Raw genomic sequence first — 10,886 nt, 5'->3', positions numbered from 1 at the left:
CAGGCAGCACTACAACAAGTGCCATGAACATTAGTAACATGAAATCTTTAGCAGACTTTTTTGCATCTGCTTGTAGAGGGTTTGTTTTTCATGGAAGACAAAGCAGTGGCTGTCTATAAATTACTCTCAATGTCAAGTGCTAAAATGCAATAATGTACGTCTGTAGAACATGCATAGAAATGACCGCTTTGCCATGCATTTTGTACTAAAGCAGTAACCTAATCAGCTGAGTAAAGCTGAATAGGCTGCTACACACCCTCAACACAGCCCAGGAGTTCTTACATGCTGCAATATGGAACTGGCAATTCACATTTCCCACAGACAGCCAAAACCATATGGCACAGGGAAACTTCCTCACCCACATCAGACAAATACCTGCAAGGAAGCCCAACTACACCACCTAGAATAAAGTTCCATGCTTAGTCCCTTCAGAAGTCAAAGCTTAAATATCCAAACAACAGGTAGTCCTCTCTCTTCATCTGCCTTGGATATTGCTCTCTCTATCTGTGCTGAACTACAAGCAGCCTCACCCATGGACAAAAATACATAGCATTAATGCCACAGGACATCCTGTCTCCCTTGTATACTGCTCCAATACAGAAATCCAAGAAGGCCCCTTTATAAATGGGATTTCTTCCTTCTCAGCATTTGTACTTTGAAGTAGCAGAGAAAAATACCACAGTCAAAACCTGATCTCTTGTGAAGAAGTCTGGATTTGCCAATGCCACATCTTCCCTCTGCCACCCCCCCCCCCCCCCCCCCCCCCCAATGCTTTGTTCTATTCCTCTAACTCTGTGCTCCAGAGTTGCCAGCACAGGGCAGAGATTGCTGCCACTTAGGAAATCCCTGCTGGGAAGGGTGAGCTGTGGTTTGTGAACTCGTCCAGGCAGTGTCTGATATTTCCTTGCTGTGGTTGTCCTCACAGGGGGAAGTTGACTTTGGCTGGAGCACTGTGTGTTCTGGCTAACCCAGCTGGCAGACAAATTCCCAGGGACTCCTGGCAGTTTGACCCACAGCAGCCTCAGGCTGCACTCCTATATTCAGGAAAGCCTGGGGCAGAGACTGAGTCCAGCACAGAGCCCAGCCTTTACTACCCCTATAAAAGCCTGAGCCAGCTTACTGGAGGTCAGTGCCAAGACTCCTGTATGAAAGGGAAACCAGCTTGTTCGGAGCAGCATCTTCTGTGTCACTGCCAAACCCCACAGGGTATCACATCCAGTGTTAGTCATGCGGCTGCTGGTAGTACATTTATGGGGTCTGTTGTTGAGGCTCTGCCATTTACTGCTTTGTTCATTCAAGAAAGTCAAGTTGGCTTAATCTTATTGTGTTAATAGATCTCAAAATGGATAAAGAACTTGAGCATACATAAGCACAATGAATATCAGTCTCTCATTCATTCCTACAGTACAAGGTAAATTGCCAGTGCAGTCCTTTCAGCTAACTAACATCTTTAGACTTGACCTCACAAAGATTACGTCCCCCACTCAGCAATTCAACCTCTTTCTAATACTTTTAAAACAGAGGAAAGGCCAAGACCCCTGGAGAAGATGCCAAAGATTGAATGGTTTGTCCTGAAAGCAGATGCACTGCAATAGCCAGGAAAGCAAACAAACCATGCCAACAGTGGTGCTCCCAAGCAAAAGAGGTACAGTTTCTGTTCTGGCATCTACATAACCCAAACACTTATGCACAGAATGCAGATCTCTGCAAGGCAACAGCGAATATCTGCTTGGAAAGTGTATTTGCTATTTGAATATTTTTCAGGCTTCCTTGATGCTGTGGTTTTTCTTATGTTTCCCTGACCCTTCTGGTCATTTTGGGGAAAAAAAATTTAAAAAATCACTGAGCCCAGGCTCTCACACTTATGGGCCCCAGAAGGCTGCAACAGGATAGAATACTTTGTTTTCTTTCAAATTATAAAGGTCTTTCATTTCCCTCTGAACCACAGTAAGCACACATCAAGTAACGAGAAATCTCAACATGGAGCATTATTTAAATTTGTAGGGCTATTTAATGCTCATCACACAACTGATCCTAACAGTGCAAGTTAGGATTTTCTACCTGATTTTCTCTGATTTTCTATCAGAGCATTTTTTTTTCCACTCCACCAAGGAAAACTGCTCCTCCAAATATAAGCACTGCTTGTTATTTTGAGGCAGTGAGGCAAAACATACAGCACACAGACCACATTTGGCTTGCTTAGCAGATGTCTACAGATCACTTGATGTTAATTTCAACATAAAAGCTATTATATTTCTGGCCCTGCCCTATTAGTTGTTAAATAATTATTTATGCTTGGCAGAAAAATTCTAGGAGCCTTGAAAAAAGCACATCAACCCTACTAAGCTAACCATATTTGACACGACAGTTTTCACTCATAGAAGACCCTAGGTGTAATGTTTGTTTCCTATGCAATTCTGTTTCACAACCTAAAAAGTAATCCCATATTTATATTTAAACATAATCCACATGTAATATGCATTCCAACATTACTTCACAGGCAAAGAATTAGCTTGCCTGGTTCACTGACATTTACAACTGCGTACTATAGCTACTTTTAGTTCGTAACTCAGTTTGTTTAAATAACCTCCTATTCGCTTCACAGTCCTGGTACTAGTTAATTTTTCTACAGATGTTTTGGCTTTGCATATCTAGTTCACTAAAATTGAGATCAGTGAGGAACTGGTGTGCTGCATCCTTGACTGCGACAAAACAGGACAATAATTGGGAATCTAGATTTCCCTTAATGTATTTAAGCAGCTAACCCTTCTTACAAGAGTGCTATCTATACACATTCAAAACTGAAATTGTTATGTATTCTGGTTGAACAGTTTGCAAATTCCAAATAGCCAACCTACAACAAAACTAAGGAAAGGTACAGAGTGCAATGCCCTGTATGAAAGTCTTTCGACCAAATCTTTGGACATTCATATGTCATTGTCTGATGAAATTCAGTTGACGTGTTGTCCCTTTTGAGCACATTTTAGTGTAGTTACACTTTTTGTATTCTTGACAGACAAGTTAGAATTTAAAGATCTGGAAAAACAAGGAATGTGAACATTCCACTGAGGAGAACTCATTCAATATGCCTATTTCTAGTTCATCTATCTGGTTAAAAGAGCACAGTTCCTCTATTATCCTAGTAGTGTGCATTATGTCTGCATTTAAGGTTGTGTGCAGTTTATGGTGTTTGTGTGATAAATAGAAATTAGTGATCCAAAAAGAGCGAAAGGAATTCGTATAGCTTACAGCATGCTGCTCTTCCTCTCCTAAAAGCTGCAGCAACATTGTTTTGCACTATTGACAAACTAAACTCACTAAAGGTAGTAAAAATGCCTCCAGCTGATTTCAGTGGTTATTGGGCAGACCTCTTTGCAGCTGCTATACCTCTGTTCTACAGGAGCTTAATTTCAGTGGGTAATTATGCTATATGTTATCAGTAGAAAATGTCGAAGCATAAAGACATTTTCCCCCTTCAGGTTCTAAGCCAAATCGTCTACTGAGGGATGAGCCTTTCTAATTTCTTTCACTTATGCTCCAAACTCCAGAGGTGTGAGCCTGCAGCACCTCTGCTATAGCTGGCTTTAGAACTGCAAGTGATTTTGTTAAACCCCAGTATTTGTTAAAACGAGACTTTAATCCAAGCAGGACAATCACCAGCAGGTCTGAAGGCTGAGAGATAGGAAGAACCCAGAGGCAGCCACTGGAATGTGTATCACACAGCCGTCACTGCTCAGAAACATGCCACCCTTTCAGAAATCTGCAGGTGTAACTGAGGAATCCCCAGGTGTTTCAAGGAGCAAACTGTCACCAGGGCTTCTTCTGACATCTTTGTCCTGGCATAAACAGACACAAAACGATCAGTCTTAACTAGAAGCTTGCCAGTTAATGATACCCAAAGAAAGAGCTTGGAAAGAAAGCTGTGTTCCCCCATTCTTCTGGACACCTATATTAAAGGCTGCTCTGCAGCTACGGCCTTTATGAATTTCTGAGGCCCACAACAAGCCATATCCACACTTAACCTTGGCACATGGAGATTTTAACCCTAGGTTAAAAACGATCCACAGATGAGAGCTGTGGATGTCGTTTCACTTCTGCACCCAGGAGGCAGAGGCTGTGGCCGAAACCAGGGCTTATTGTAGGTTGGGTTTACAGTTTTCACTAATGACAAGCCAATTTCTTTCTGTTGATGTCTGCTGTGTGTGATAAAGCAATGTTTTCTTGAACATCATGTCATGAACTAGCAAAGGTGAGCAACTGGTGAGGCGGAAAAAGTGAGGAGAAGAGACAGTAAATACAATCATGCACATCAGATATTATTTATTAAACACACATGCTTTTTTGACACATGGATTTGATGTTATTATTTCCTCTGCTTTCTGATAAAATAAACCCACTTGTCAAACACTAACTGCACAGCTGGCTAACGTAGTGAGTTTTCAGCACTGAAGGCAGGATCCCTTAGTCTTGTTAGCTAGAAGCAAATTAATATGTGGAGATTATGCAGCGCAGGGAGGAAGGCAATACCCTTGCTACAGCAGGCAACCAGAATCATTAAATCCAACATTAACCCTACCTATAGCACGTCTTTTCTCATGCACACCCTTTTCCCTGTTTGAAATGATACTGCAGCTCTGAGGGAAGCTTTGCAATGTCAGCAGCTTCTGTGATGAACTTTTAAGATCTCCAATTGAATGCTTGTGCTACTGGGCTATGAGTTTCATTAACAACTAACACCATTTCTCAGACATTCCTAGATTACTTGCAGCCTTTTCATTTTTAATCCAGTTTTAATAATACCTCACTCTGTGAATAAAAATATTAAATCAAACCCACCAAGACATATGCTCTAACAAGACCAGAGGGAAACAAACAAATATGCCAATGATGATCCCCACTGTCCCCTGAATTTACATAGAAAGAGATCAGTTCAGCCCTGAAGAAAACATCCTAGCTATGGAAATCAAAGGACTGGATAATCACAGTCAAGTGTTTTGTCTGGCTGAGATAATGGTCCGTCAAAGGCACTGGCCAATGAAGGTCTTGCAGTGCTGCTGTTATGAGTGTCATTTTGAAGAGAGTGTGTATTTAACTTGCTAGGACCCCAGCCTGGCTATCGCTGTGATTGCAAGGCATCTACTATTCCCTTCAATCTGTTAATGGAGCTAAGGAGAGACCATCCTCAGACAATCACATGCTGAATATTGAAATGATGAAGTGTCCATTATATGCAGAATAGGCAGACAGGCAAAAACTCCTGCAGACAATTAGGCTCAGTAGTTTCTGTCACACGACAAAAAGCCTAACTTTATTTCTTTCTTTCTAGTGCAGGTTGTTCGTCTTAGGGATCCTAGCAGATGTTTCTGAATAACCTCAAGCATAAATCAGGGATGTCTGTAGCTCCAAGCACTGTTGCAATGTTCAGCCACAACCTGGATAACCTGGACATTGGTACCTTTCAAATTCCACTGCCATCAATAGCAGGCTGACACAGCTGAACAATGCTGTCTGTACTACTGTTGAGCAAAGTATTGAATTGCTAATGCACAGAGAAATTAGAAGGAAGAAGATTAAACCTTACAGTCTGAGATATGTGGTCAGACCTGTAAGAGTAGCAAAGACCCCTCTACAGATATCAAGGGATAAGGATTGGCAGTATTTTAATCTCCAATTAATTAACACTCTCCACATCTACTACCTCTAGCATAAAAAAAGTTGCTCAGTGACTTTAATCATTTTGTTTCCACTCTCCATCATGGTTCTGTTTGAGAAAGTCCATGTTTTTATGATGAAGACAGTTCAGTACTGGCCTAATGCGTAGCTCAACTTGCTTTGGGAACACCCTCCTTACAAACTGCGATATGATTACATATGTGCCTCTGGCTGGCTGCATAGTCTTCCTCTGACTCTCCACAAACCTCCACTCTCTTTTTATGAGTGTATCTCCTCATTTAATGGCTGGGGCAATACAGCCTTCAGTAATCAGTAATTCCAGCACTGATTTCAGGACTAACACCTACATTCCCACTATCTGACCACAAATCAAAAAGAATTCAGTAACAATTTCATTCTTCACCACAAGAACAAAACCTTTACTTCAACAGTTTTCTTGCTTGCTTTTTTTATCTTTAACAAAAGACTCTACCTCAAAGTTCTAAGGTTAAACAAGGACTAGTGTATATGCAGATCAGCATTCATATCGATTTTTTATTCTTTTGGTGATAACCAAGCAAACGGTAACTATTACCAGCTCCTTCTCCCCTATTTCTTCATTTCAGCACCAATGCATGGGACCTGATAAGTATTCAGTTACAGTTTGTCTGCTTTGAAAAACAAAGCTGCTCCCCCACATCCTCTGTAAATGATTTGAGGAGGTTTACACCTCAGTCCAAACGTCTGTGGCTACAATTTCACCCCCACACACTCACACTCCATGTTTACAAATGCAAGAACTTGGGTTTAAGCATAACACAGCCCTGCAGTGTATCCAAGTCTCTAGACTTTTATGCCCTACATACACTGTGGAATTTCCACTGTGCATACAAAATTATTCAGGACAGAAACATTGAAGGACCATGCTCCCCCTCCCTCTGTGTGAATACCAATTGAGAAACATAACAAGAGGTTTTCTTTTCCTTCCTGATCATAGTGAGGAAAGGAGATTTAAAAACAACGTGTATGGGGGAGGAGAAGGGAGAGTCACTGAAAAATGTTGAAGACCAGGGGTGCGAGTACATACTTGTATTAACATCTTCCACCCCTGGAGCTGCAGTAATTTGCATGACATTATCTACCTGGGATGTTGCTATGGTTATCACCATACATAAGTAATTACCAGGGCAAATTGCACATACAGGGCATGGATTCACACTGTCAGAAGCAAAGGATCTTTTTATACACTTGAAAATGTAAACGTTCGAAAAACCCACTAATCACAAAGATTCCTGATAGGAGAAAACCTTCAGGACTGCTTCCGAGTGATCTAAAATTCTTGTTAACTACACTTAACATTTTAAGGGCCAACTCAGCCTGCCCAAGTGAGCCAGACACTGCACAGGCTCAGCAGAAGAATCAGTAGAAACAGTACCAGTGGTAGTAAACAGAAACTAATCAGTAGAAATAGTAGAAAAATCCCTCCTCAAAGAGTTTACAGTGCAGTTAGATGAGAAAGGTACAAAGCAAGGGAAGTGGTATATCACACTCCCTTGGTTTCAGCTGTAACTGTTATTGTTTTCCTTCCTAGTAGCTGGTGCAGTGCTGTGGTTTGGCTTTAGTCTGAGAAGAGCGCTGATAACACACCAATTTGCTGCTAAGTACTGCTTACTCCGATGAAGGACTTTTTCAATCTCATGCTCTGCCAGTGAGGAGGGGAGTGGGAAGTCGGGAGGAAGCAGAGACAGGACATGTGACCCAAACTAGCCAAAGAGGTATTCCATACTACAGCACATCATGCCCAATATAGAAACTGGGGAGAGTTACCCAGAAGGCCCAGATTGCTGCTCAGGTCAGGCTGGGTATCGGTTGGCAGGTGGTGAGCAGTTGTACTCTCTCCCTTTGTTATTTCCCTTATCATTATTTTCATTAGTAGTAGTATTATACTTTAGTTACTGGGCTGTTCTTATCTCAACCTATCTCTTACATTCTTTCTATTCTCCTCCCTTACCCATCCGGAGAGGCGGGGAAAAGAGGGGAGAGCGTGAGCAGGTCTCTGAAAGTTCCTTAGTTCCCCCTCCTGCAACGTTTCTGCTGTTATTTGCAGGCTGGGATCTCACTGTGCTCTGATCTCTTTGATTTTCTCACAGGAGCTAAGACTCTGCATTTATACACCCAAGCTGAAGAGAGCAATTAACAACTGGCAAAACCTGTATGGAAGTACAAATACAGGGTATCTCATGCTAGATCATCCAAAATATCTTAGACATAAAAAGCTCATTCAGAAATTCTGCTACGATTACATTTTCAGTACAATACAGCAGCACTGTATACAAACAGCTTGAGCTGCAGTCTATTGTTGTCAAGGGAAATTTTCTAGCAACTTTGATGAAGGTGTTCTGTGCCCTAAGGAAAAGACAAGGTTTTAAAAAATATTGCAGTTGCCATGATCTGAATAAAGTATATTCAACTAACTGGAATGTAAAATATAAATCTGGAAACTACAACATAGGCTTTTATAATTTAATTTGAAGTGACATAAATTAGTCTCATATCCATCCAAACTAATCATATGTTCTGTGTACAGAGGAATACTGTAATTTAGTTACTCTGGATTTAGAAAGTATAGTAAAATTGAGGAGGGAAATGGTTATATTTTCCTCTTGTAGCTGCTCTGAAAAACAAATTCTTCTGTTTACTTGGAAGTCATATGCTTCTCACAGACATTTATCTCTACTATGTATCTTTAACAATAACAGAATTATCCAAGATCACCATTCTCCCTGAGCTGCACAATACATTTTTGTCAGTGCTGAAATATGCTCTAGTTCTAGACCTAGGCTTCCACAGTTCTCCCTGGGAAACCAGGCAGTCCCCGCCACACTAAGAATGATGGTACCTTCCTATCCTCACCACTAAGTTAAGCTTTTAACATAAGTTAAGCTCACTTGTGTTTCAGCATCCAGCCCCAGAAAACTATCATACCCTGATAACGAAGTGCCACTATGAGAGTCTGAACTGCTGACCTAAATCCACTCTCTCATTCCTCCAAGCTCCCTCAGAGGACTATCAATCACAGCTACATAAGACCCTGGAATGTACATGATCTGCTGATGAGAAACCCAGTGAGTATATTAGTGCTTTATGTATTTACACAGGGATCTCTGTAAATGCAGCCAAGCTCCATAAGGTACTGCATGTAAGCAGAAAATAAACATACGGATTTTGCAAAGGACAGAAGTATCAACACGAGGATATGTGTGTCTTTGTGTGGTGGTTAGGGATGCTGTAAGATGCCTTTAGACAAGGCAAAAGATTTCAAGGAGTTTTGCAGGCTGACTATTTAACCAAGTATATGTTGGCACTCCAAGAACTGCTAGATGCTACATCACTCTTACTTTCACCATATCCTTTCAAACCAAGCTTTGACTCAGTCTCTGGGTCTGAATCTCATTCTAGTTTTAATAGGGACTTCAAATATAAGTAAGAGTACACAAAGATCCTACCTTAGAAAGCTACAGTATGATGCCGTCAAGTATTTTGACCATTTGAGCAGATAGGACTCAAAAAATAGGTAGAGATGGTAATGTTTGAGAACAGTTTTGCTACTGAAAGCATGAGAAGACAGGTCTGAGGCAGCAGGCAGTCATAAAACATGGCATCCCTTAGGGATCATTTACACAGCCACAGGAAAGGCACAATGAATGATGTCCAGAAATACTGACTAAAGATGCAAGATATAAATGCACCCTCAGTAGAATAAATGCAAACTGAAGACAAAGTAGGATATGAAACAAGTTACAGGGATTCTTCATCACGGACTGTAGTGATAGGACAAGGTGTAATGGGTTCAAACTAAGACAGGGGAACTTCAGGTTAGATATAACGAAGAAGTTCTTCACTGTCAGGGGCTGAGGCACTGGAACAGGCTGCCCAAAGAAGCAGTAAATGCTCCATCCCTGGCAGTGTTCAAGGCCAGGTTGGACAGAACCTTGGGTAACAGTCTAGCATGAGGGTGTGGAACTAAATGATCTTAAGGTCCTTTTAAACCCAAACTATTCTATGATTCTATGATCTCAGGCTCTATCCAGGTAACTGGACCAACATTACGACAGGCATATTGTAGCTGTAAGTATATTTCATACAAAATAGTTTGTTGACTGTAAATCCATCAGCAAAAGGCAAAGTAAATATGTGAAGAGCAAAACGCAAGATGGAAAAAGTGAGATAAATATTGCTAGATTCAGGGGAAAAATGCTATAAACAGTAAGCAAAGCTCTTTGATTTCCACTGTTTTCCAGCCCATAAACCCCTAATATCTGCCAGTGTTTCATTAAAAGCTTATAAACTACCCAGCATGCCTGCTGCTGCTTAAATGTATTGCTAAAAAACATTGTTGATGCTGCAGACCTGGCATTTTGCAATGTTTCAAAGAAATCTTGTGTGTATAAAACTCAGGCACGTTACTGGAAGAAGTATGGATTACAAAAGTAGCACCTTAAACTCTAAACCTAATTAATACTAATCATTCAGTAGCAGAGATTTCTCTCAGCAGAGATGTTCATAGCAATACTGCTAAAATAGAAAATACTAATATTTCAGAGAAAATTAGTCACTATTTTAAGAAACGAGTATTGTGGACAAAGGATTTAAGAGAAAACTTCTACTATTTTGTGAATTGAGTAAAAGGAGTAAAAGGCATAACGTTCCACAAAGGACTAAGAGTTCAAGGTATTTAATGAAGCCACAACAGCCCAAAGGAATAATCTGTAAACATTAAACTGAGTGATACAAATATCTGGCAACACTAAGACTGACCAGACCAACAAGTGCTTTGGCTGAACACAGTCTATTCTCAGCATCAAAATCTGAGACCTCAGGCCTCTAAGGATGAGTAACTGCAGTACCTTTCTTTTTCCACAAAAAATTATATTGAATCAATCAAACTTTTATTGTTATTACCAGTTGTCCCGAACCAAGTCTGGAGGGTTCAGAACATTAAGATTTCCATCTTTCATAAGATCACATTTCAGGACTCACTCACACTTGAGCCCAAACACAGGGCAGCTCTAACTGCCAGAATCCGCATCTATGGTACAATGTCTGGAGGCTCCCAGACATCTGCCTGCCCATGTCCAGAGCCTTCCAAGTGAATGACCATGTACACACTTCACTCATTCTGCATTGCCATCACTGCAGCTTTTCTCATAGATACAACTCCAACTTGTTCTGAC

Source organism: Lathamus discolor, chromosome 6, assembly GCF_037157495.1.
Source record: "Lathamus discolor isolate bLatDis1 chromosome 6, bLatDis1.hap1, whole genome shotgun sequence".
NCBI lineage: Eukaryota > Metazoa > Chordata > Aves > Psittaciformes > Psittacidae > Lathamus > Lathamus discolor.
Note: the sequence above shows the minus strand (reverse complement) of the source record.